At 35.1% G+C, this 26,633-nt stretch overlaps 1 protein-coding gene across 1 annotated transcript in view; it reads right to left on the bottom strand.

The window, feature by feature from the left end:
* The window catches only part of GPM6A (glycoprotein M6A), a 144,024-nt gene that overhangs the window by 71,666 nt on the left and 45,725 nt on the right, over positions 1–26,633 (bottom strand). The gene's annotated exons all lie outside the window — the stretch shown is intronic.

The following is a 26,633-nucleotide window of genomic DNA, read 5'->3' as shown; positions in this document are numbered from 1 at the left end:
GTGGCTCGAATTTAATTCGATTTTATACAGGTACACTGTAGCTTTTATAGTAAGCTTATTTTCCCTCTCAGCAGGCTTAATAAGCTACAGTCATTTGTTTTCCTGATGTAACCCTGATAAAGAGTTTTTAAACATTTACACATGCCAAGGGATAAAGAAAGAAATGCATAAGAGAAAAATGTTTGGTGCAATTTGAGATGGCCTATGAAAAGGTGAAGGAGTACTTTAAAGATAAAATACATCTATTACTTTGTAAGCAAGGCAACAGAGATGGTGGCAGTCAAAGTAAGTGGAAAATAGAGTTTACTACAGTATGAAACTCATCAAATATTTACCTCCCTCAAGTGTACAATATTCATGGAACTGCACAGACTGAGAATATTTTCCCTACTGGTATGAGGATTTTTAGTACACATTCAGCTCTTAAGCACAGCTTTGCTATCAGGTCTCATGCATGTATGTTATGTTTTGTGCTGTTGAAAAATTTTGATGGTTTACATTATGTGTAATTAAACCAATGTTGACTAAGTGAAGATAATCAAAGTAAAAGAAGAGAAACAATGAGATTTATTTTAACAAAGAATAAAACTATTGCAATCAAATGGCAATTATTTATTCAGTGTTGGTAAGGAGGAAAGAATGGTTGCAAAGTGACTTTTGTTAATACTTTAAGATTGCTGTCCAGACAGACCCAATAAGTACATAAATTACTTAATAAATAAATGTGTAGGCAAAGTATTATATTCTTTGAAAAGTTAACGAGGTAGTATGTTCAGGTATAACTTACTATCCTTCCCTATTCCTACCAAGCTACACTGTGACTTCACACTTTTCTTGATTTTCTACTTCATGCTGCAAGCATTAGGATTTTTTTCTATGGAGCTGGATCAACGAGCTCTTTTTTTGCCACTAGTTCTGAATTTCATGTTATCTGCCAAGGTTGCAGAATGATGTGGAATAAATGAACACCTGCTCTTGGAAAGGAAGCTATCTGAAATGCCAGGCTTTGGCAAGATCAGTATAGAATATGCATGTCACCCAAAGAATCTGTTACACTGGCCAGCTACCAAGGCATTTGTTCCCAGTGAAGCACAGGTTAAAACTGCTGTCAATAATTTGGTTTTAGAAGACAAAAGAGTCAAGTAGAACTCAGCCAAAATGGAAACCCCCTCAGCATTCATAAACCTAACATTTGAAAAAATTTTGCAAAGAAAAAGACTTTAGGGTCCTTCTTTCATACTACTAAACAGCTAGAAATAGCTCATTTTCATGATACATAGAGTAATGATTCAGTCAGAACTGAGTCATGAGTTCATTATTCTCCTTGGGGAGGAAAAATTGGTCAATGTACTTTGTAACAAACTGATTTTGATGGAAATAATCTGGTATGAAGCATCCCTTAAAAACATGTATTTTGTAGTGAAGTTAAAAATATGTATGCAAAAAACTTTTGACTATATAAATATTTGTTGTGTTCTGGTAATGAGACGTACAAGCTTCGATGTCTATTCTGATAGATTTACATCATGTGAGTAGAACATTACTGGTGATTAGTATGAGATAAGTTGTAAGGAAGCTTTGAACATCTGAATTAATGTAAATTCACTAAATAATCATGTATTTCAAGTTGTGAAATTCTCAAAAATTCCAAAATCAATCTTTAGGCATGAAAATATTAGGCGAATCAACAGCAAAAAAGTGATGATACCTGTTTTGATGTGCGTTAACCCTTCAAAAATTCTCAATAACTCATAAATAACTAGTATTTTGAAAACTGAATAAAAATGTCCAGAAAACTTAGGAGAATTTACTAGTCATTTTCTTATATACTCTCATTTACTTACATCCCTACGTAAGTTCACTTTTCTCCCTTTTAATAGAGTCCATGATCTGACCCAAAAGGATAGAAAAGCCTATAGGGGAAGAATTAAAAAAAAAAAAAGTTACATTCAGTATCAGCAAGAAATAGAGATGAAGTCCAGAAGCAGTAAACTACAATTATATGTCTGTTCTCCATGTGTTTAAAGAAGAAAAATTAACTTGCTTGGGAGTAATTTACTTATAACAAAATATAACACATATATAGCCTATCACAAAATCATTGTAAAAAAATTCATGTAGCTGAACTTCATCCTCTTAAGGAGCTGTAAATTACAAATAATATAAGGGAAGTTAAACATTTTTTGGTTTAATCTGAATGTCAACACACAATGAACTGTCTAATCCTACGTTATCAGGTTTAAATAAAGCATTCAGAAAAAGTGAGTTCTTATGCATGATCATTTCCTGATAAAGCACTGATAAACATCTTCAGAAGTCTTAAGAATTATACGTTGTAAAAGTCAGAAACTTTCTGCAAAGAAAAAATGTGGCCTAACAACTTTCATGAGAATGGGTTTGGCTGTTGGCAACAAGTTAAGCGTTTAATGGGGAAATACATTTTGAGTCAATAAGGTAACTAATTCATAGTTCTCAAAAGCTGTGTTTATGAGCATACACTGACTTCAAAGCCATGTGCAGTGTGTGCTGGGAGGCCTTATTTTTAAAGGTCTGAATACTTCATTCAAACAGATTTTATTAGTCAAAGAAACTAAAAACTATATGTAAGAACACCATTCCCTTTATTTCAAAATCAGCAAAACCAATGAGAAAAATAATTTTTCTCTATCTTACAACCCACAATAAAAAAGACAACATACCTAAATCTAAAAATGGCTATAGCAAAAACAGGTATCTCTAAGGAGCAATTTACTGAGCAGCTTCTAAGGAGTGAAAAGGCAAATTTGTAAGGCAAGTGTAACAGGGACATAATAACAGGATTCTCTGCTTCTGGGGAAATTATGTCCTCATATCATTTACAAAATCTCTTCTGGCTTGTTTAAAGACAGTCTTCTCTGTCAACATCTTTCAGACATGCAGCTGTCTTGGAAGTCTGCAAAGAATGTAGTCTTCTGGGACCTATTTGTCATCCATAAATGTGATAGTCTTAAATTTTGTTTTGAAGACATCAAAAGGATAGGTATTATTCTTTTCTGTGTATAAAGGACAGTACTAAATAAAACAGTAGCTTTCTTCTAAAAATAGTAATGATTTTTGCTCTTCCTTAGCTGAACATGGAAGACTGTTAAGAGTTGGGTTTTTTTTCCTTGATGACGTTTGGCATATTCAAGATTGAATTATAAACTTGCTTAGGTAAGCACTCTTTTGTCTTCAGCCAATAGTGTGATACTAAAGCTTTAGCAAAATTCCACCACATTTTCTCTTTTCTCTTAGTATTATCTCTGTATATTGGTTTGAGTCTGAGACAGATCCTTATAAGATTTCTATTGATTTCTTCCACAAAATATTTTTGTGCTCGATGACTGCAGTGTCAGAGCTTTGCAAAGTTCAGTGGAGTGCAAAATGCATCATTGGTATGCAGATCTGGAACAGCCTGTACGAGATTTTAAAAAACACACAAACTCTTGTACAAGTTAATACGAAAGGATTCTGAACAAGAGTCTATCTCCATAATTTTAGGGTAGTGGGGTTTTTTCTCCTACAAATACAAGGGGTTATATTTATAAAGAAATGTTATTCTTCATAAGATTAATCTGCCTTATTGATTATTGACTTATTTTATTTATCTTATTCACATGTTAAATGTCAAAGCCCTGAGGTGAAGCTAAAAGTGGGGCTGTGTGACTGACTCCCCAGCCAAGGAGAAAGTTCTTAGGGGCAACTGGGATGCTGTGCAGAATATCCTGTTCTGACCTCAAAAGGCATGGTTCTCTTAAATAACAGCATAGGGGTTGACAGAGATTTAATGATATTCTCGATAACTTTGGAAAAGAAATGCCAGAGGGTTTATTGATCCTAAGTAAAGGCTTCCCCTAGTCTGGTTAACATATTACTTGCTTTTGGGCAATTAATTACACACGTTCTCTGCTACACAAGGAGGACATTAAATTTCTCAGTAACCGTGAGATCTTTACAATCGACATCTACCCTACCAATATAACTGCCTAAAGATATTTCAGGGTTTACGATTGAGCAATTAGCTCAAATTTCAACTTCTATGAATTTCTAGTTGTAGTAACCTTGCTCATGGCTCATAAAGCTTTTTTCATTTTAGTCTTTACAGCACCATTTTATCAAACTGTAAATTTGAAGATTTCTTTTCCTCCAATTTTCTGCTTTTCCAAAGGATTTAACAGCTTACTGCTCAAAACAGATCTATTGGTCATAACAAGGCCGATACAGCTGCAGAGAAAAGAGACTCTTGGCACTTCACAAACCACGAAGAGCAGATTTTGTGCTAAATTTTTCCTTCTTTTCATGCAGAAACATATTGACCTACCAAGCTAGCACGGTATATGTTCTTTCCAGTGCTAGGTTACGGATGAGACTAAGTTGTAACCTTCTACTGGATGTCATGAGGCAAGTATAGAAGGACTAATGCGTGCTGAATTTCCCCCCTTCTCCACCTTTATTCTTTTCTTTGTTTTAACCCACAACTGAACAGCAGATTGTCTGGAACATCTATATTGAGTATAGCCTATTTGAGACATGGAGATTTTAATTTCCATAATATTATAAAAAATGAGAAAGAAAAGGCATCCAACAGCCATCTAGGCCATACCTAATGCACTTATATCAACTTCCTGGTAGGCTGATCATGAAACCCTTGCCAATGGATATTCCATTACTTCCCTTTAAAAGGAATTGATTTGGATTAGCTTTTCATTACATTGTCAACTAATAGCCATCATTTTCATCTACTCATCCAACAGCCAACAAATACCCTCTCTTCTTACTTCCAATTCAAGAAGATAAGAGAGGACAGGAAAAGTTTCTAGGAATAGACCAGTAATACTTGTGGGGGGAAAAAAGATCTTCAAGGGAAAAAAAAAAAGTCAAGAGAAATGAAGATGCAAGAATTACACTTATCCTCAGGTACAATGAAGTACATACATGGTTGAGAGTCTGGATTTGGATACAGGTCTATCACCATACTACAAATAATGTGTTACATTATTTATTATAATTCCTTATTTCTTGTTAAATAAATATGAAAATTACTTTAAAAGCTGTGCGTACAATCTCTATCCTATCTCTTACTGCTGAAAATAACTCAGAAGTCATATAATTTCATGAATTATATGAAGTTTAAGATCTATTCAACATACTATGTTGTAACAAATTGAAATATGAAACTCTTGTTTAGCATGATAAAGACATCAGGAAGATAAAAGCAAACCTAGGGAAGCAACATATAGGTTGTTCTCCTACTTCATAAAACATCAACTCATCGCTAGCCATTTACTAAGAGTAGATGAATCACTAAAGTTTTCAGATTTAAAACATTTCTTTGGGCATGCAAATATTTTCAGTTACCAGTATTTCTACATCCACAAATTAATGACACTACTGATGTGAGAAGCAGGGTGTCCAAGATCTTACAAATCAACAATAAACTACAATCTTTGGGGTAGCTACCCTAGTCAAAAACATATTCCTTGACATTCAGGAGAACATTCTTCTATTAATAATTTTATATTTTCATGGATGCTTATGGACACACAGCCAGAGCAGTTAAATAACTGATTTAAATAAATGACTACAGGACAGCTGAACATAACAGCAATACACCTTCCCTGATTTTTAAGTGCTAAAGAACGTTCTGTAGGAATACAATTTTTTCTCAGTTAAGCAAGAATTAAGATAATGCTTGAAAGGTCATTGCTCTCCTGTTATTCTTTCCTTGGTGGAAAATATCTGAAAGCCTTGAATATGCTTTGAAGAGGGTCAAGGAGGGGAAAGCTCCAGTGTTTTCCATAGCTGAAGTGTCATAAATAAACAGTTTCCTGCCACCTGATTCTTGATGTGTCAAAACTCTTTCTGCATCAGCTGCCTCATAAGACAAGATTAGAGGAATAAAATGAAAGAGACAAGAAAGCATCTACTTCCACTTCCAAACAGTATGCAGCTAATTCCTACAGTCATTAATACCAGTATTAATCTACTGTATTCAGTGATATAAGAAATAAAAGCCAGGTTGTTTTCAGATTCATTGGTAAATTTAGTTTATTCTAATCTCCAAATCTTATCGATATCTTGTGTATCAGAATTGAAAGAGGTCCTCACAATGGCCTTTTAAGCATGTAGAGCTGGTGTAAATAATTTTAAAAGTACTTCAAAAAATCATCATTACTCTATTGTCCCAAGGTAGGCATATTCTAATAGAGGATATCAAAGGTGGTACAATCTGTAATGTCTCCTGAAAGACTGAGGATGCAACAACTGAAACTTAAGCAATAGTTTTCTTTGCAAAAATTATATATTAAATGCAAGCCAAGATGTGGAACCCACAATCATTTCCAGGGGAATTTTCAGAAGGTCAGAGTGCAGAAAATTTCACTTGCACAGTCCAAGGAAATGGTCCAATGGAAGAGCTGCTTTGTTAAGCTCTCTCTACAGCTGCAGCCTAGGAAAAGGCTTCAATACAAAAGACAATTCTTTTCCAGCTGTACTTTCATTTTTAGTGGGAAATCTGCTGGCAGAATAATGCAGAAATGTGTTGTAAAATGCTGAATGAGAAGAAAACCTAAACATCTATTGTTTTAATGGAAGAGGAAGAAACCGAATCCTTCAAGAGCAAGGAAGAGTATGAGCTGGGGTTTTCCAAGTTGGTAGTACACACAACTTGGGAATCTACTGATCTTTCTAGGAGGTTTAGAACTCTGTCAAAACCACAACAGGCTTCAATATGTAAAATATAATAAAACCCAATACTACCTTCTCTATAGAAAATATGCAGAAGGATTTAAGAAAACAGCTCCTGGAGAGTCAGGAAAACCTCTATGTATTTCCTCATCTGTAGGAATACTGTAATGTTTTGGACTATTTTAGTCTCAGGATTTTGAAATATTTTTTGCTCCAAAAGCCATCCAGTTAGTGTCAAACTCCTTCATTTACTGCCCCATTCATTTCTACCTAAACTCACATGATATGGATTAGTTACAACAGCCAATTTTTCTTGAGTCTTTTTATACCAATAGAATGCCTGGTGAATGCCGAAATGCCCCTTCCATTAATTGAAAATTGTAGCTATGGGAAAAGAACTCCCTATTGCATACTTATGACTGAAGGCCACTTTCTTCTAGAAACTGTTCAGGTTGAAAAGAAATCTCAGGGCAACAATGGGATTTGTAAATACTGAGAAACAGAGAACAAAGTACAATGAAACCAGAATTTTTTGTTACTTTATGCCAGTTGCTTCAGCTTGATTAAAGCGTCAGCTCTTCATATATTGGGCATCACTATATTTGTGCAACAACTGATTTTTTTTTAATTGAAATAAAGCTTTAAAGAAGCTTCAGAGAATATCAGGTAATAAACCCAGACAATGACAACACTAAAGTTTCTGTGAATATGCCTGTTCCCTGCTTGTGCCTGTCTGACATGTGGCATATCATGTAATGAAATCTGTAGGAAAGCAAAACAAAACAAAATCCCTCACACCAAAATAAACCTTCCAAAGCATTTATAAATATTTGTGTTCACTAGGACCACCACAAATAGTGACAAATAAGGAAGAACAAAATTGTAATCAGCAAATGGAGATTATTTTAGGCTTTATTTTGTATTCAGGAATTTACCTAGTAATGGTAGTTGTTTTATTGTCCCAAAGATGTGGATAGTCATGATGCTTATAGAAATTACAATGATCATATTTGTTTAACTTCAACTGCCTTTGCAAATGGCAAGCTATGATGGAAACTCTGAAGGTATAAAATCCATTTTATATCTAGCATTAATGAAGAGAAAGAAACATCAGAAACATTTACATACTATAGTGATTAATTTATGAAACAGAAATTCCATGGAAAAATATTTAAGTTCTTTTACTCATATCAATAAAGGTGGAAGACAACACAAGTTTAGCATCAATCTTTCAGTCAGGAAACACCAACCTAAGCATAATTTGGACAAATTCTGGATTGTTGTTAAAATAAATAAATATTTATCCATTTTTCACACTCATTTATTCAAATACATCATCCTCCAATGCTTGATATATAAAAATTTAGTTACTACCCTTTACTACAATTTATTTATTAAATTCATAGCTGCAACTAGCACAGCTTTATGCCTGAAATCATTTGCCTGGGTTCACTTCAACTGTCACTGGGGATATGACCAGGATACTAACTCTTTTTAACACAACCTATTTGTATGAGCTTTTTTTGTAAGAGCATCTTTTCTTGAAATTTAGAATTCAGGAGCATGTGATAGTACAGTGGCTTTTAAAAAAATCAAATTAAGTAAAAAATTAAAAAGCTTATGAATAAATACAAGATTCCTAATGAAATACAATTCTGGCAAAGATCTTATACACTCACTTGATGTCAGGGGGTTCTTCTGTATAATTCTTTGGACATCAGCTATCTTTGCAATGCACCAAAGCATCTATAAATGCACACTGTCAAACACACAAACATGCAGTCAAAGTCACAAAGGATGTCTGTACCATATAAAGACTGCATCTGAGATAACTGAAGATTGCTTACCCTAAGTCAATGGAAAACATTAACATACAACGAGTCTTTTATTAAACACTTGTATTTCTCACATAATATGAAAAAAAGAAACCCCAACATTCTACTTACAAGCACACTTTTATAAGAAACTTTAATATTTTGTTGTCTTGATTATTCTTACAAAATACGTAAAATTTTCCTTTGTTCATCAACCATAACAACATGGTCAAAGAAGAAAGAAATTTTGAAATTATAGTTTGATAATACTGTAAACTATCTTGGCTGTAATTTCCAGGCCAGAGGTGTGTGAATGTTTATATTTCTTCACTAAAGCACTTTGGAGCTTCAAGATAACAGTTATACAATATATTATCAGTGAGATTATTGATGGGAAATAATTTCTGCATAATCCATTAATGAGGGTGAAAATGTTCTTAATCTTTCATATGTGGTTATCAGAAGTCTTATATCATCACCTACTTTTAAAAAACCATTACACCTTTAGGCTGATGCTCAAAGGAACTCCAGGAGGTCTCTTACCCTTTACTGACCCACACACCATCAGGATCTAGAGAAGGGCAGAGGTGCAGCAAACAGCATGGGATTGGGTCAGTCTGCAGGAGGTAAAACTGCAGATATTTTAGGAGCATAAGCACCTGCCATAGGCAAAAAAAAACCCTTTATCTTAAACTGAGAACACTAACAGGTGACAGATAATTGGATGTACGTGTGTAGGAGGGCTGAATGTCAGAAATTGGATTTTTGAATTGTCAATAAGTTTACTATTTCTCAGCTGCAACGAGTACAGTCTGTAAATTTTTATAACACCTGGTATAAAAGTGGCATATCCAAAATCTTTTCGTTTTTAGAGACATCAGACAGAACCATAAATTAGGATGCTGAACACACATTGTGCTTCTGCACACTGGCTGCTTAGAGTGAGAAGTCTGGGGCCTTGGGGTTGTGGAAAGAAAAGGAGGACAAAAAGAAGCAAGCCTGGAGAGAAGGTGGTAAAGATCCTGGCTGGAGGAAAGATCCTGAAAGTGGGAGAAGATCTAGATCAGCCAGCTGGATGGAGATTAATGTTATAGTCACCCTGGGTCCTGGGCTAACAATGCCTAAGATGAGCAAGTACAAGAAGCACAGGAACCAACAACTTCTTGCCCAACAATCCTGGACCAGCAGCAATCTCTGTGCAGGGAAATTGTGATCTGCTGAATGTTGTGTTAGGGAGACAGAGATGAATGAGACAATGTGAGTGAAGTGTGAGATAATTGAGAAAAAAATGTTAGTCTAGTTGGTTCCTAAATAAATCCTGGCACAAAAATCAACTATGGCTTGTTTACAGTGTCTCACTTGTGAGAACACGTAAGAACTTAGGCATCAAATATATATATATATATCTCTTATATTTATGGTATCAGCAGTATATCCATCTATCACTTTCAAGTAAAATGAATTGTTTTTTGAATGTAATCTCAGCCACACAAAGCAGGTACTCTGATGTGACTTACAATTGGATATAATCAAAATCTTTAAACTATAGTAAAAAAGCCCTAAGGTTCTTCTGCCTTACAAACCAGACAATTCTACTAAAGTAAATACTGAACTGTATTTTAATCCCATACTGCAGCAATCATTTTCTCCTTACCAGTTTTTCCTTTATGTATACATTTCAACATGAAACAATACAGGTACAACATAACTTTGGGGAAAAATTCAAATCTGAGTTTTATCAGGATTCTGCTCAAGTACAACAATTGTTGCTCTGTCCTCCTACTCCTGATTTGCAGATTTTCACAGCTGCAGAAGCTTACAAGAGCATAGGAATCTGCAATGTACTGCCAGAATATATTGAGAGCCTTCCGGAAAAAAACTGGCACAGGCTTCCTCAGATCACGGTTAGGAAAGATATTTTTGTTTCCAGTGATTCCGTCCACTTTCTGCTACAACAATCAACAGTCATCTCTTCCAAGCCTCTTGATTATGGGCATTCAAAAAATCTTTGCCTAAATGACTTCTGCTTCTGCACAGTCTTCAGACAGTGACACCAGCATCTCAGGGGGGCACTTTCTCTTGGTATTGCATCCCTATAGACACTCCAAGAACTCTCTTAACAGAAGTAGCAGAGAAACTCATACTAAATTATTTCATTTTGGGAATATTTTCACTGGATGAGCCTGGGGACAAAACGTATGCCAGCTAAGAGACCTGGTAGATATCAGTCTGCTCATTTCACCTTTTATTCACCATGCCCTCACTCAGTTTAAACGTTAGCAAATTTAATAGAGAGGTGTGACCACAGATTTCAGATGTCTGACATGGTGGCTTTTGCTCAGATGCATGTGCAAAAGACTATCTGCCCACCTGTAAATGCTTGCATGACTGACCCTCACATCCGTTTAAAAACATAACAAATATCACATCCAAAACCATAGAGAACATCAGATTTTGCTCAAATACAGAACTTAAAGAGCAAAAACTTGAGATTTAGATAAAGTTCAAAAGTTGCATAAGGGATAATACTACATAAACTTGCAGTCACAAGAATCTCATTTCAGCCCTATAAAAGGCTTTTACTTTCAATACATATCACAATTTGTGAAATCCGCCATATACTGGATTTGTAATACAATTTGAGTGACACACACACTGCAATTAAAAGAACTTTCTTATAGCTTTTAGAGATTAGTTATCTTTTAAATTTAGATTTAGACGGGGCAAACACCTTTTTTGAGATTATGAAAGACTGTGAATATCATCTAAACATACAGATAGGCGTTTGATAAAAATTCAGTTTATAAACTCTGACCTTACATCGTGGACCAACATTAACTTTGCTTAGGTTTGCCTGCATACATAAAAAACAAACCCTTTGGTAAACTTCCATGCTGTGAATCTATCAAAATGCACAGACTAGTTCCTTTGCTCATTTTGAATGAATTCCCCTCAGGAAAGAGATAAATTTTCAGAGGCAAAGGTTTCATTTCTGGGACTCACACTGAGGTTCAATCCAAGCAGTAAGGTGATACAGGGAATGGTATCTGCCAGACCTTTTCAAGAAACCAGTTGTGTTCTGTGTGTACCTCTGGGGCTGGCACTTGGTTTCCAACTCATTCTGAGTAAGCTCAGACTGCTTACGAATCTGCTGGGTTATATTCCAAAGTTTTTGGGAAGGATCCAGGGCACTCCTTGGCCAACGTCAACCCTATAAGGCTGGTGGCATAGATTTCCCAGATGTATCCTCATGGTGGAGAATGCACCCAAACCAGTAAACTCATAATTTTCTAGAGAGAAATTTCAATCAGGTTATCACAGAGCCTATTCTGCATGTATTTTCAAGGACATATATTACAGAAAGGAAACTATTTTGTCCTTGAGGCTTCCCTGATGGCCCGCCTGCATGCAAGGTGAATGCCAGCTAAGGGAGACTGTTGATGCATCCAGAGGAAATTACACTGTGCTGCAAGTCCGTGCTCTTGACAGATGACAGCCATGTAATTAAGAGAGCCAACAGTGATGAATAAACCAGAAATTCATTCTGCCTTACATAAAGCTTATATAAATGTAAAATATTTTTTTTCTAGAAGACCACCTGAAACCATCAGCAGTCTGCAGTAGCATTTCAGCATATTAGAATTTTAAACTATTAGGTATACATATGACATGCATACAGCTAACAAACCCGGGTTTGTTCCTATCAAATTACTTCATGGCATGTCATTGGAATCAGATGGAAATTCAGCTTGTCTTTAAGGCCTGAAGTATGTAACATGCAAAACATTAGTGGAGTGTCATGGGTATAGAGACATCTTTGACTCCCCCATTCAGTGATTAATATTTCTCAGAGATAAATTGTTTTCTATAAACTGCCAAGTGAATTTACAAAAGAGGGGGAAAAAAAGGAAAAATCTTCATACAGTATCTCACGACCTTTGTAGAGTTACAAGGTAAGCAAGAAAGTAAGGTAAAGACCCATTCTTGAGATGTCTTTTAATACTTGTAAAACAAATAAAAAATAAATCCATTGCTGGGCATCAATTATAAACATTTTTTTAGATCAAGTTTTTCTGAACACTAAACAACCCAGAAAGTAACAGCAGAAGTCTGTGACATTTTTCTTTCTACTACCTAAAATTCTTCTACTAACACTTTTAATCGGTACATTTAGCAATCTCTCATGCACACAAAATCAATACTTCTTTATGTTGGGGGGGGGGGGGGGGGGGGGGGCAAAAAATTAGTCTTGTGAAAGCCAGGTGATTATTATTATATTTTATTCTAAACTGAGCAGCATGACCTACAAATGTGTACGCCAAAACTAGAACAAAGACCCAAGCCAAAAATACTTCTAGAACCTAAAATACATACCAGAGAGGAAGTTACCAAAACTACTGGTCTACTTTTATATTACTGGTCAACCAGGAAGACAAGGTTGTTCTGTGCCATTTGAATATATGGACCATTAAGTGAAGGAAACAATATATATGCGAGGTAGCAGTGTGAAGACTATCAGTGGGATGTCTTATCAAGTACTAACAATCTTTCCAAATGAATTTTATTTAACATGTTTAACCCACTTCATGTCATCTTGTCTTTTGTCCCACATTTAAAAATTAGTATTTTATTAATAATAAAATATAAAATGTATGTGTTCATACTATCCATCTCTATGTAAAGTCAAGATCTTACCTACCACATAATGCAATATACAGCTATGTGCCCAGGCAACAGGAATTTCTCCTATTCAGCAAGTAAACAGACAAATTACTTTGGGCACCCAGCCAGCAACACACAGCATTCACACAGGACTTGTATGCCCACAGCAATCTATAGACTGCTGTTGCTTTGTAGCGGCATACCAAAACACGTATACAGCACAAAGAGATGTGCATGAGGGACTTCAAAAATTCCTTACTACAACAGCGCTACTAGCAGTGAGGTTTTCACTAAAGATGGGTGGTTTTCACCAAAGGAAGAAGTTGAAGAAAGCCATTCAGAGTTCTTGTCATGCCAAATGACAATTCTCTCCTTCTGAAGGTAACGAGGGAAATCGGTCACGATACCTGAGAAGATTTGCAAGAGCAGACTGACAGTAAAACCTAAACACAAAAAGGCATGAAAAAAAGTTGAAATGATTCCTACCATTTGGTCAAAAAGGAAACACAGTAAGATCAACAAAGAGCAAGAGCCTTATTGTACTGCAGCTACATTTATATACTAAGAGCAGTTTTTGTTATGATTAGTTAGGTAAACTAAGCATCTTGTAATAATTTGTAACAAAGCTGCCTGATTTAAGTGCTAAAAATAAATGCTTATACTTGCATTTTTCACTAATGTAGTTCACCTTAAATATGGTTTCAGGGAATAGATAATATCAAGGAACTCCTCACAAAAGACCATGGAGAATTTAAATTTTTTAAGGCCTTGGGAAACCTTAACGATATCCCCAGCACATTCTCCCTTATATCAAGCAGGTAACAAAGTGGGTCTTCACTGGAGCTGCACAGGCTGGGTAAAAGCTGATACAGCAGGGGTCAGGAGAACCAAAAGGACCTTGACTAAGGCTGGAGACACTCTGGCATCGAGTAAAATATTGGGATACCTCCTTCACTCCAAGTGCCAGAGGGACAGATTGCTGGTAATGCAACAGCAAGGAGTCCACAAACCACTGCAGTGAGTTGAACCACACAAGGTGGCTACAACAGGTTATTCAGCAATGAATTAAAGAACATATACTTTGTCTTCTGGAAGTCTGCATGACAGATTCAGGGTAAGAGAAAGCATATTAGAAATCAGTCATAAAACCAACACCAACAAATAGACTACCTTTGTGCAAGTTGTGTTTCTGTAACACCATCCCCTTTTCTGTTTCTACTGGTTTCCTGTGGTTTGGAACTGGAAGGTGAATGCTAGCATAAAATGGAGAAATCATGGCAATTTCTCACATTCATCCCTTAAAAAAAAAAAAATCCCACCATATAAAGTCGAAGCAAGGTATCACACATAGCTGTCAAGGAAAGCTGATCCTGAACTCATGCATGGCAACAAACTTTCAGAGCCACTTGCCCAAACAACATCTCGGGAGAGAAGCTGTGGAAAATGAAACCCCGTCTCTCCCACAATAAAAGCAAGAAAGCAAATAATTTTCCTCACATGTAAAAGCTGTGTGTGTGTTGGGGGGTATATGTGCTTCTTTTTTTAAACTTTTATGAGCTATCATCCTTGTGGGAGTTAATTGAGAAAAGAGAGAAAGGGGAAAATGAAAAATCAAGATTCAATTTTCTTTCCATTTTCAAAAAGAAAAAAATAAAAAAACCAAGTGATTAAAACCTTATTATTTCACATTCAGCCTTTTTTAGTAAAATCTGAAAAATCACTAAATTTTACCCACCTTTCTTAATATTGCTTCTATTTTTTCTTTATCCCTTCATGCTTTTCCAAAAGCTTCTTATATGTCCCCTTATATTTTAAAAAAATGATTGATCTTCCCTTCATGATCTCCTTATTTTTCCCTTTCCAGTTTAACTAATATTGACATTCTTTTTGTTATTTGGTTGCTTCCCATTTCTTTTGGGAGCTTCCCCCCCGCCTTACGTCTTTAACTGTATCATGAATGCATGTAGCTTTTTTCTTGTTTCTTTCATTCTGTTCACTTGGAGATGTGATCAGTCATGCCTTAAACAGTGTACTTTTTAAGACTGCTCAACTGTGCTCCATTTTGGCAGAATTTTCTTTCTCATTTTTCACTTTACTAACTAGATTTCTCGATGCCTTTCAAATTTGTTTTCCCAGATTCTAAAATTCCTGTGTGGCTATATGCTATTAGAGCTTTTGCTTCTAGGTTAATTCCAAGAAGGCTGCTAACATGTATTAGATGTCCTAATTTCATACAGTTTGAGGTAACTCATAACAGTTTAATTTCTGATAATTTAAAATAACCTTCTTGTTGGTTACAGGTTTTTTAATTCAAATTTTCCTGTGGCATTTAATCACAACCAAATTATTATATATTAGGAAAAACAAATGCTCAGTCATATTACAATCATACTACAGATGTTGAAAACATGATATATACTAATCTTTCAATGCAAATGCTTTTTTTGATAAAAATAAAATGATAAAAATGATAAAAAATACCCATTGGGGAAGTATGCAAATAAAGGAAAGCATAACATATATACATATCTAATTTTTTTACAAACAAGGAATTCAATTTCTATTTCACAAACTACTTTTTGCAGAGTTTTTTTGTTATTATTCAGACAGTGCCATTATAATGCTTGGCACTTTACAGATGTCTTTGAAAATTAGGTCAGTGCCTTGAAGAGCTTATAATTAAAACCCCTGTGAATTATATACTAAGCAAGGATAGTACATCTATCTGTCTGTGAGCTACACAGACAACATTATTCAGTGTTATATATTACATATTTATATTACTTCGGGTTCCAGTTTGTATGTTATCTGACATGAAAATAAAAAAGTAGTAAATGGTGGAAGATTTAAGAAACAATTCTAGCCAGATTACTGTTTTCTCGCTTGCTTTTTCATAGAGGTAAGCAAAATGAATGGGTTACCAAGACAACCATTTCATAAAATCAGATTGTCAAAACCTGTTAGGAAACAAGTAGTCTATAAGATGAGCCTTTGGCTAAATGAAATGAGCTGATATGACGTAACTCTAAAATTACCTCATAGTTTGAATTAAAGCAAGTTGTACCCATTTGGTCTGTCAATGTTGACCATTATCACAATCCACAATTGTCATTCTCCAAATTATTAGCACTGAAAATAAATAGTCCAAAGTCTAGGGAACTTAGAAGACCAGAGAAGTTCCACTATCTCTTTCTCCTTCCACGTTCTTCAATACTCATTTTCATTGTGCTGACCACCACAACTGAAAGCATAGTTTTGCAGAGCTAGCAGAAAAAAAGGTTAAAATTTTCCCAGCCAGAAAGCTGAACTGAAGAGATTGCTTAGTATTCATAATATCACTTCTTCTTCCTTGCCCTGTCCAGGCAACTAGCGAATTAGATCCTGTGTATATAAACCAAAGAGAATAGTGTGAGAAGAATAAAGGGTTTGCAATTTCCATTTACATTTGTCACTCCATCCTTGCTTCTCTTTTTAAAGCTCTCACATCTAAAATCAGCATGAAGTTTTCATTTGCCAATACTATGAACTTGCAATCAGTATTGCTATCAAATTAATGATGGGTTGAGAACATCACACAAAATCACCCAGGAGAATATACCATTCTTCTGACATTAGTCCTGCATACTGACGTCTTTAGATGGCAGGGGGGGTGGGGGGGTGGGAGGCAAAAAAAGGCACTACAGTTTATTTCTGTATGAAATATATGCCTTTTACATGCATGCAAAGTAACATTAAGCCACAGAAATACACACACAGGTCTTTAAAATGATGTGCCGTTTATTTCACAATGCTCCAAGGAACTTTTCCTTTAAAAAATATTTAAGCTTAACTGAAACATTCTGAAATTTCTTTTAGTAGAATTTCTGGAATCTCTGGAAAACACTAAGAGCTCCAGATGGAAGAATTTTTTGAAAAGCTTGATTCAAAATACTTCTGAATTTTGGCAGATAAATGCTGCATATGTTGTGTGGAGGTGATCTCCTGTGGGGGACAGGAAGATGATCTCTTAATGCACATTCACCAACTGTCATAAGGCTGAAAAGAATATGCATGTATTGTGCAAAGATACTTATCAAAATTTCAAACCCCTCTTCTTCAGTGCAAAAGCTGAAAGAAATCCTAAAAGTGAACTGTCATGTTCTTCAGTGGATGAATTAAACATACTCTTAAGTGTATACATCATCAGGAAAAAATAAGGTCCTTTTAAACCCATATTTATGTAACTCTCCTTAAAAAAATAAATTTCCAACAGCATGCTTCATTGGGGAGAAAAAAAAAAAAAAAAAAAAAAAAAGAACTGCAAGCATGGCAGCATCACATGCAACAATCCAGTTGATATTTCAGCCTAAGTGAAGGTACAATTCTAAACTAAAAGTAAAATAACCAGACTAAACTAAATCATTAACTAGGACAAAAATTTAATTCTGTTTAAACAGTGGCAGTACACCAACTTCTCCACTTGAAAGGTTTACCGATTCAGGTATCTGTAATGCTTCAAAGAGATTTACAGATCTGTAGCCTAAATATCTAAAAAATTCACAGAAAGAAAAGGAATTCATTGCTTCCTCTGGAACTTTTTTATTGTAAAGAAACACAGCTCTCATTGGGACAAAAACGGGTTTCAAACTCATTCAGTTGTGCCACTTGTTGATGATATACATAAAGTTCCCTCTTTACCTCATAGATCAAACCTCTCTACCAGGATGCAGCAGCATAGCACATGAGTGTATTTCGGAGAATATTAATAAATGTGATTTTCCTTAGAAGCCAATGAATGCTTTTACAGGATGCAGGAGAAGTACGATCCCTACTGCAAATAGGGATCTCAGTGCTCACAAGGAGATATTATTAGTCCCCAGATGGCCACCTAATTCTCACTACTGTTCTGTAAACTATCTCAGTACAGTCATCCGTCCTTCCCTGTTTCGCAAAGCTACACACAAGACTGGCAAATAGCTTTTGAAACACCAAAATCATTAACGTCAAACAGACAACCCCACCAAACAAATGGCCTTGAGGAAATGGTTTATATCCCACAGGGAGACTAAACACAGAGACCTCCCTCAGGCTATTAAGTGAAACTTATACCATACCATTTTTTCTTAGCAAGATGAATTATACACACAACACAGAACCAAAACATACAAAAGTTGGAGGGTTCTTTCACAGCAACAAAGTCCCATGAACTAATTTCCAGAAAAATACAGAAAGACGTTAAGGCAAACAGCCTCAATGTTTTCTTTGTGTATTACTATTTTATGGAATGAAAAGCAGGCAGCAAAAGCAGATTTAATCAATTGTTTGTTTAAAACAAGGTATTCAAAAACTGTCCATTACAAATAGTAAAAATTATTATTGATTGAACAGATATGATTTGTGCATATACTGTATCTACTATGAATGTGAAGAGCACCAAAAATGGAAAAATAGTTACCCATCAGAAAAACTGCCCCTAAGTTTATGTGAAGTTAATGTAAGGCAAGAAGTCTCATGGAGAGGATCCTTACTGTACATACTGCAAACTAATTATTCAAGTTTTAGCTGATAGATTATTTTTCACAGATTACAAAGAAAATATTTAATAGTTGCAATACTAAATGGAATTATTTAACAAAATATTCCACAAATTGAGGATAAGCATTTTTTTTTCAGAAATGAATTTTATGTTGAGATACAATACATAGCACCTTGATGAAAGTGGTTGAGGTTTAGTAGCTTTAGCATCTCTGGTTTGTTATTAAAACTCAACACAAAATAAGGCTGGTCAGCATGTCTGGATGAGTAAACATGTAACAAACCAGTTTTTGAAAACAGAAAGTGCCCATAACTGGCAGCTGTACTAGAAATGTAAAGTTATGAGGAAGATCCAATTGAAGATAAGAGCCATTTACTCCAGAAGAGATCTAAAAGCTACACATTAAAAAACTTCCAGGCAGCTCTAAAAATTACGTCATCTAAAACAGGCCCAGCTGTTACTTTTGTTCCCAAGGTGGCCAGGACAGCTCAGGGAGATCTCTCATAAGCCATAAGTTGGTGACTGAGACAAAAACATGTCCCAAAAGACAGTTTGGGAAATACTTCTCTAATGGCTACAAGACAGTATAGAAACATACAATAAACTGTGCTGCACTAAAGGTTTTACTACAAATCTCAACATCCTAGTGTCCTGTTGCCCAGTATGGGATAAGTGCCTACTATGACGGTCATGAAATAACTTGAAAAACATAGTTCAATACATTACCTCTTTCTATAACCTCATTTTAATATTTACAAGGGAAAAGAATTATCAGCAAATACATAAAAAATAAATAAATAAAAGCCAACATTTACATAAAACTGAGATAATTTGATAATTAGGTATATGACACCTTTTTTAACTATATCAGAATAGGCATTTATTTTTCATTGACTCTTAACTCCTTTACCTACACAAATAATAAGACATACTCTATTTAACTACAGCTCAAATGATATTTTCTGAGTAGGAATCCTGTATATTTAAAAAGATTCAAAGGAAATAAATGCAATTTCCTTAAATCACAAATACTAAGATTATTTTTCAAAGGGCAAAAGCCTTTTGTTAAATCATTTAGCAGTAAAATTTTGTTGCTATGAAGCTAATTTCTAAAACATTTCAAGCTTTTCTATATGTTTTTTTTTAATAAACATTAATTATATTCCCAATTAGAGTTAATTTTAAAATTACAAAAACAGAAACTGAAATAAATCCTCTAACCCAGAAGCCCAAATAGTACATCCACATATTTTTTAACACAAAATTCTGGATTATTTTCACAAAAACCAAAGCAAGGAAACATTCTATTTATTCAAGATATTTTTTATGAATGTCCTTGTTTAATTCAGGCCAGAGACCCTATGGCATGGACTATACAACTTACTGTTGCCACCTCGAAATGTACAAACATCTTAGAAACAAGTTGAGGAAACTTTCCTTCATCTTGCATGCTTTATGCAAGGCTAATGAAAAAATCTCACTAGAGCCACCTTACCCTTTCCTTCCTATATCGTCTTCTTGTACTCTCCCCAGCTGAAGTGCCTTTGCAAAAACAGCTCAGAAGAATTTGTCTGTAATGAACTACAAAACATTTGAAGAATGAGTAGAAAATTAATGGCATTTATGAAAAAGCATTAAATTTATTTGATTGGGTAATCCTGCCTGTATAATTTAGGATGCTGTAAGATATAGGAGAAAGGGGCAACAGTTATTGAAATGGACATTTACAGATGTGTTGGTCATACATTTATTTGTCCTTTGTTTTATTATTTATTGCTTTTATTTACAAGCAAATGCCTTGTTAAGGTTATTTATCTCTGGAAGGGTACAGACCGTTCTGCTATAGTATCTGGGGACTAGGAAGGAGAGAGTTGCAGCTAAAATCACTGCCATGAAATATTTTGAACAAACACCAAAATAAGCTAGGTAACAGCAAATATGTTTAAATAAGCATAGTCATTAAATGGTATTCTTCAAATGAAGATCAAACATGGCTTTTTTGCTGCAGTCAGCCAGCCAGCCAATATCAACTATATCCCGACGAAAGTATAATGCAGTGCATTATTTTATAAGAAATAGTAATACAAGTAGAAAAATTATGTGCCTCTGGGAAGTTTTAGAGTTCCAGGTTACTGACTATAGATTACAATTTAATAGCAAAAAATAAATCTCAAGAACAATAAAATAAATAAAACCACACGTACTAAAATACTGCATAGCAATTTATAGATGCTTCTTTTGTACAATTAAATTTTATCAAATTGATATCTAACAACATTCACACCTAATTTGATATCTGGGAAACAATTTTCAACAGACATTAAGTAAAAAACATTTTGTACCCAATTTGTGACTTTTTTGATAGTTCAAAATTTTTGTAAATTGCACAAGCACGGGACAGTAAGACTTATAAACATATGCACTAGTACTTTTATTCCTGATTGTACTGGAATTTTGTGTTGACATAAATGTTTTTAGAAGATTTCAATTTACTATATAGAATGCTGACATCACTACAGGGAAGATTTGGTATTCAGAAGAAAAAAGAAATTAGTCCAAAACCCACCTTCAAAATAAGGTAGAAAACTACCACATCATGGATACTGTTTATCTGTTAAGTGCTGCCAAAAGTTCCTTTTTCAGTAATGATCACATTTTAATTCAGAAAGAAACTGTTCCACATGAGTGCAAAATGAAACCTTGATGAGGCAATTCTCATAGCCTGAGGTTCCCGACATATTATCTAGCAATGATTTTTTCCCCCTAACTGCAGCTGTAAATAAAAAAAAAAAAAAAGCAAGATGAGCTGTTACCCAAGTTGCAAGGAAAGAAAATAAGTAGAGAAAATTACAAGTCTTAGACTGAAAAGGTAAGGCAGTGAGGGAAGAGATGGAGATTTCTCTACATTGTAATGTCGTTATCAGAGAAAATGTATATCATGTGGTCTCTGTTAATAGCATTGTCATAATAACTGTTGTTACAGGAATGTTGTGCCCAGGAAGTCAGTTTATGAAGAACACTTGCTTGACACTTTTAGAGACATTTTAACATGGTTTAAAAGTTTAGAAAGCTTTTAGAAAGTTATACACATTGCCCAGTAATTACTTGTGGGAAAACAAAAAAAAAATACTCCATTTAAAATAATCTTCAAACAAATTAAAAAGAAAACTTCAAACTTAAAAAATAGTGAGAAATTTGCATTTATGGTAATGAACTGGGGCTGCCTAAATTAAGTAGTCAGACAAGTACAGAACATCGTATCTTTGTATCAGGAATGCTTAGATACACATAGCTTAGATTTGTATGTCTAGGTTAGATAATCATTCCAAAATAATTTCATATCAAATTCCATTAAGCAGAAGGACTTACAGAAGAAATTCTGGTTTTCAGTCAAAACAAATTTTGACTTCTTGAAGGAGGATCCAGGGAACTACAGGCCTGTCAGCCTAACCTCAGTGCTGGGGAAGGTCATGGAGCAGACCATCCTGAGCACCATCACATGGCACATGCAGGACAACCAGGGGATCAGGACCAGCCAGCAGGGGTTTATGAAAGTCAGATCCTGCTTGACTAACCTGATCTCCTTCTATGACAAGATGACCTGCCTAGTGGGTGAGGGAAAGGCTGTGGATGTTGTCTGCATACACTTTAGAAAAGCCTTTGACACCATCTCCCACAGTATTCTCCTGGAGGCACTGGCTGCTCACAGCTGGGGCAGGTGTACTCTATGCTGGGTTAAAAGCTGACTTGACAGCCAAGCCCAAAGAGTGGTAGTGAATGGAGTTACATCCAGCTGGTGTTGGATTGGAAGCATTGGAACAGGCTGCCAAGGGAGATGGTGGAGTCACCATCCCTGGAAGTGTTAAAAAAACCCACATAGATGCCGTGCTTAGGGACATGGCTCAGTGAGGGACTTGGCAGTCTTGGGTTAACTATTGAACTTGATGATCTTAAAGGTCTTTTCCAACCTAAATTATTTTATGATTCTATGATATCATGAAGATGGTTGTCCCTGGCCTCTCTGAAGATGGGTAAAATATGACCAAGTCATGCAATTTGTACTTCCTAAACATAACGCAGAGACAGGCACAGACAGCGTTGCCTCCTGATACCCCACTAAGCAGTAAAATTCTGTATCACCTACTATTTTGTATTTTAGGAACAATTTACATACTTACAAGACATAAAAATGAATGAGGTTTCTCATTCAAGAGGGGATACTTAAGCTTCAATAAAGCATTGAATAGATTCACTTTCAAAATTCAAACAAACTATATAAAGTTGACCTTGAAAACAAGAAGTGTATTGAAGTCTGTTTTAAAAGAGTATAGAGATTCAAAAAATCTTAAGGTTATATGCCAGTGTTGAACAGAAACATAAATCTGGATATCATTGTATGTACCTTGGTGCATTCATGTGTTTCTCTAAAGTATAAACATACTCCTTTTATCCTCTAAAGGTTTTTTTTACTTTCTCTGGCCAAATATTTAAGTAACAGAATGCAATAAAATTATTTTATTTTTAAATTGGCAACACCATACTCTGCAAGTTAATATGCAAAAGAGTAAGAAAATCATGTCACGTCTTTTTCATGTAACTCATACAAACTAGATATCTATCATGACACTTGACATACAAACAGTGACTCAGCTCAGAACAAAGGACATGAATCCAGACGGGGCTGAAAAAATATATAGGATTATTTTGACTAATTAGCACAGGTCAGAAAACTAAAATATGGATTGGTTCCAAAAAAAGTCAGATATGAAAAATGTTTCTGCGATGCCTTAGTTTAGTTTGTGTATCTTATTCAGATACTGATGCAGGAAACATTACAAGGATAGGCTTCTTTTATTAAAACAAGAACAACAATCAAACCAACATGAAACCCAAACAACTGTCCTTCCTTGAATAAATTATCTGCCCTATTATATTACACACAGACTTTCCTTCAAGGGTGAAGTATGAATAAATTAACTATTCTTCCTATTGCTTTCACCCTGGAAATCTCCGAAATGGACATCAGATTAATACTACTAGAAGAGTAGTACTACTAATCGGTTGCAATTTAGCATTTTCACATTTCGATAAGAGCTATATATATGCTGTAACTTCTAGAGTCCTAGATTGATATCGAAATCACAGCAGAGTTAGTTACTGAAACATACAGCTCTCATCTGGAAGTTAAATGTAGACTTTTATCCCCCTCAGAATGTATTTAGACCTATGTTTTCCACATACTGATAATTAAGTCAGGAGCCGGGAATTTACCACACGCTTGTATTCTGATCACTCAGTTACCATTGCCACACCACCCAATCAGAATACAACTGTGTTTTGCTAATATATTATTTATAAAATCATAGAATCATATAAAGGCTGATTCTAGCAAAAAACTGCCAGTGAGTACTCTATTTTTAAGAGGTATCTCCCAGTTGATATTACTTCATGTTATTTAAAAGTTACTTAAAACTTTTTACTTCTTTATGTGTCTAAAAGCTGTCCAAGCACACAACAAATTTAGATAAGCAAGACTGGAGCTGTGCAGCACCAAATGGTAGTATTTGCAGAGACAAACAATCTTTAAGTGTCTCAGAAATAACACTGTAAGGATTAGACATAATGAGGTAGTTCTTGAATAATAAACCATAAACGCAAACTGGCTTTGTCTTCAATGAGCTGCTGCCCATATGAAGCTGAAATATATGCAAAATAGTAGCTTTACCAAATGCTAATGCAGACTAGACTAGTACTTGACTTTACAGTTCAAATTAAATACATAGGATTTAAGTGGATTATATCACAAGTACTTTGTGCATACAGAATGCCTTCAAAACCTTCCTAGTGTGAAGCCACTTTCATGTAAAAAGTATTCTATTTTACTAGTAAGCCCTGAAAAGTCAATTCAGATAAATATATTCAATAATTTATCATGCCAGGCAATTCAAATGTTAACAAATTTAGCATACGCACACTAAGCAGCTTTGTGTTACTTCTGAAGTTTTTAAAAAGGGCAAAGCTGTGTACCTATAAATTCAATATGAAGCATTTTGAAAGTGAATAGTACATCACCATCTACTGTAAATAACTCCTACATCTATACTAGACCACAACTCATGTAAAAAAAAAGATTTGATTAAGAGACCAACCAATGTACACAAAACACCAGTACTTGATCAATAGATTGAACAACTGGCTGTCTCCCAATTGGAAGCTGAAATACATGTTTAACAATAGTATGCATACATTGAATGTCTCTTTAATTGTGATTAAAAGGGCATGCTGATAGGCTCATCACTAAATGTTCTGCAATACTATGCTTTCTACAAAATTTCTCCAGGGAACACAGTGGATGAAAAGAAGTTAATTGTGAAAGAAAAGTGTTAGGGACCTGTAACATTCATTTTTTTCACATCCAGCATACATGTATTCTTTGCCTTCATCATTAAATTATTTCCTCCAACTGATCTGCAGGACAAACATATGTCTTCTGTGATCTTAACATGCAATACTCCTGATAAGCAGAGGAGCGCTAGCTGTTATCAGGAGACACATGACCAGCTACCCACAGCAGAGCACGGTACAGCCAAGGCTTCTATGGTCTAACATACCACTCTGTGTCTGGTTAGACAGTCTACTGACATCTCAAGGTTCTGCAATCTATATTCTTCGTCAATATATGCAAATTACTAAACAAAAATAAGGCTAAGAGATTTTCCAAATCTTATTTGCCTATCCTGATTACTTTAGCTTTCACATTTAAAACTATGGGAGAATGTAGCTGTGCAGATAGCAGGGATGCCTGCAAGGGTGTGCAGAAGTCTCAGATGACTGTACTCACTGCCTGAGTTCACCAGATACTTCAAGAGGTTCTTCCTAGCCATAGTGAGAGAACAAAGAGAATCACTAACCACATCAGGCCATTACAGCTGATATGTATCTAAAGAAATGCTACACAAACATTTTTTACATCTTACCGGTGCATCGAAAACTGTTTTCTTCAGAGCTAAAAATATTTGCAAATTTAACTTGAATTCAACAAATAATATCGATATAGGTCAAAAAGAAATAAAAAATCTAGAGCTCATAAATGAAATACCAAATACTAAGAACGTAAAAATAATATCAGTACAGATAAAGAATAAATCAGTCTGAGAAAGAACTCCAGATCCAGGCTTCAAAGGGATGACCAGTTTGAGCTAAAGTATTTTTGAGTACACAACCAGTTTTTACAATTTCCAACTCTGCCAGGCAAATTAGAAGTTAGCGGACTTGGCTTTGTCCTTGCATAGCTATTGCATAGCCAGAAACAAATAGGGGGGAAATGCTTTTTTACCACATTTTACTTGGGCACTTTTGAAAAAATAAAAAGCAAAAGCTTACATTAAGCCACAGATTTTTATCTAAAGTCTTCCAACAAATCAGTTACTAGTATCTCTATTAGCCTGCTTCAGAGTGACTTAAGTCTATGTCCAAGCTTCATAATGTGGCAAAGATTAAGGTCATTTGCCTGGTGGCTTTTTTAAGTCAATAAAGACAGACAGAAATCAAGGCTCCTTCATGGCATGCTTCTCACCAGACTAATGGACTGGGTTAAGGAACAGATTGGAGACTCTGATGCAGCAGAGATTAGTTCAATTAAGAGAGTTCAAGGATGGACTCTATAGAACATGAAGGGCAATATATTTTCCTGCATGAGCTTCTCCTATCAGTTAACACAGGTAAGCAAGCATTCTGAACCAAGGTGCCAAAGCAGTACTATGCTTCAATAACCAAGGGCAAGAAAGCAACACTCAGAAACTAATTTCAAATGAACAAAAAAACCCTAGCCACTATCATAAGAATTGACTAAGCTACTGAGAAACTCTGCTGCTTTTGCAGTTCTGCTTAATGAAGACAACAGGGCAGTAATCAAAAAACTGCTACAATACCAAGGC

Source organism: Falco punctatus, assembly GCF_963210335.1.
Source record: "Falco punctatus genome assembly, chromosome: 1".
Lineage (NCBI taxonomy): Eukaryota > Metazoa > Chordata > Aves > Falconiformes > Falconidae > Falco > Falco punctatus.
This window is presented reverse-complemented; position numbering and strand designations above follow the sequence as displayed.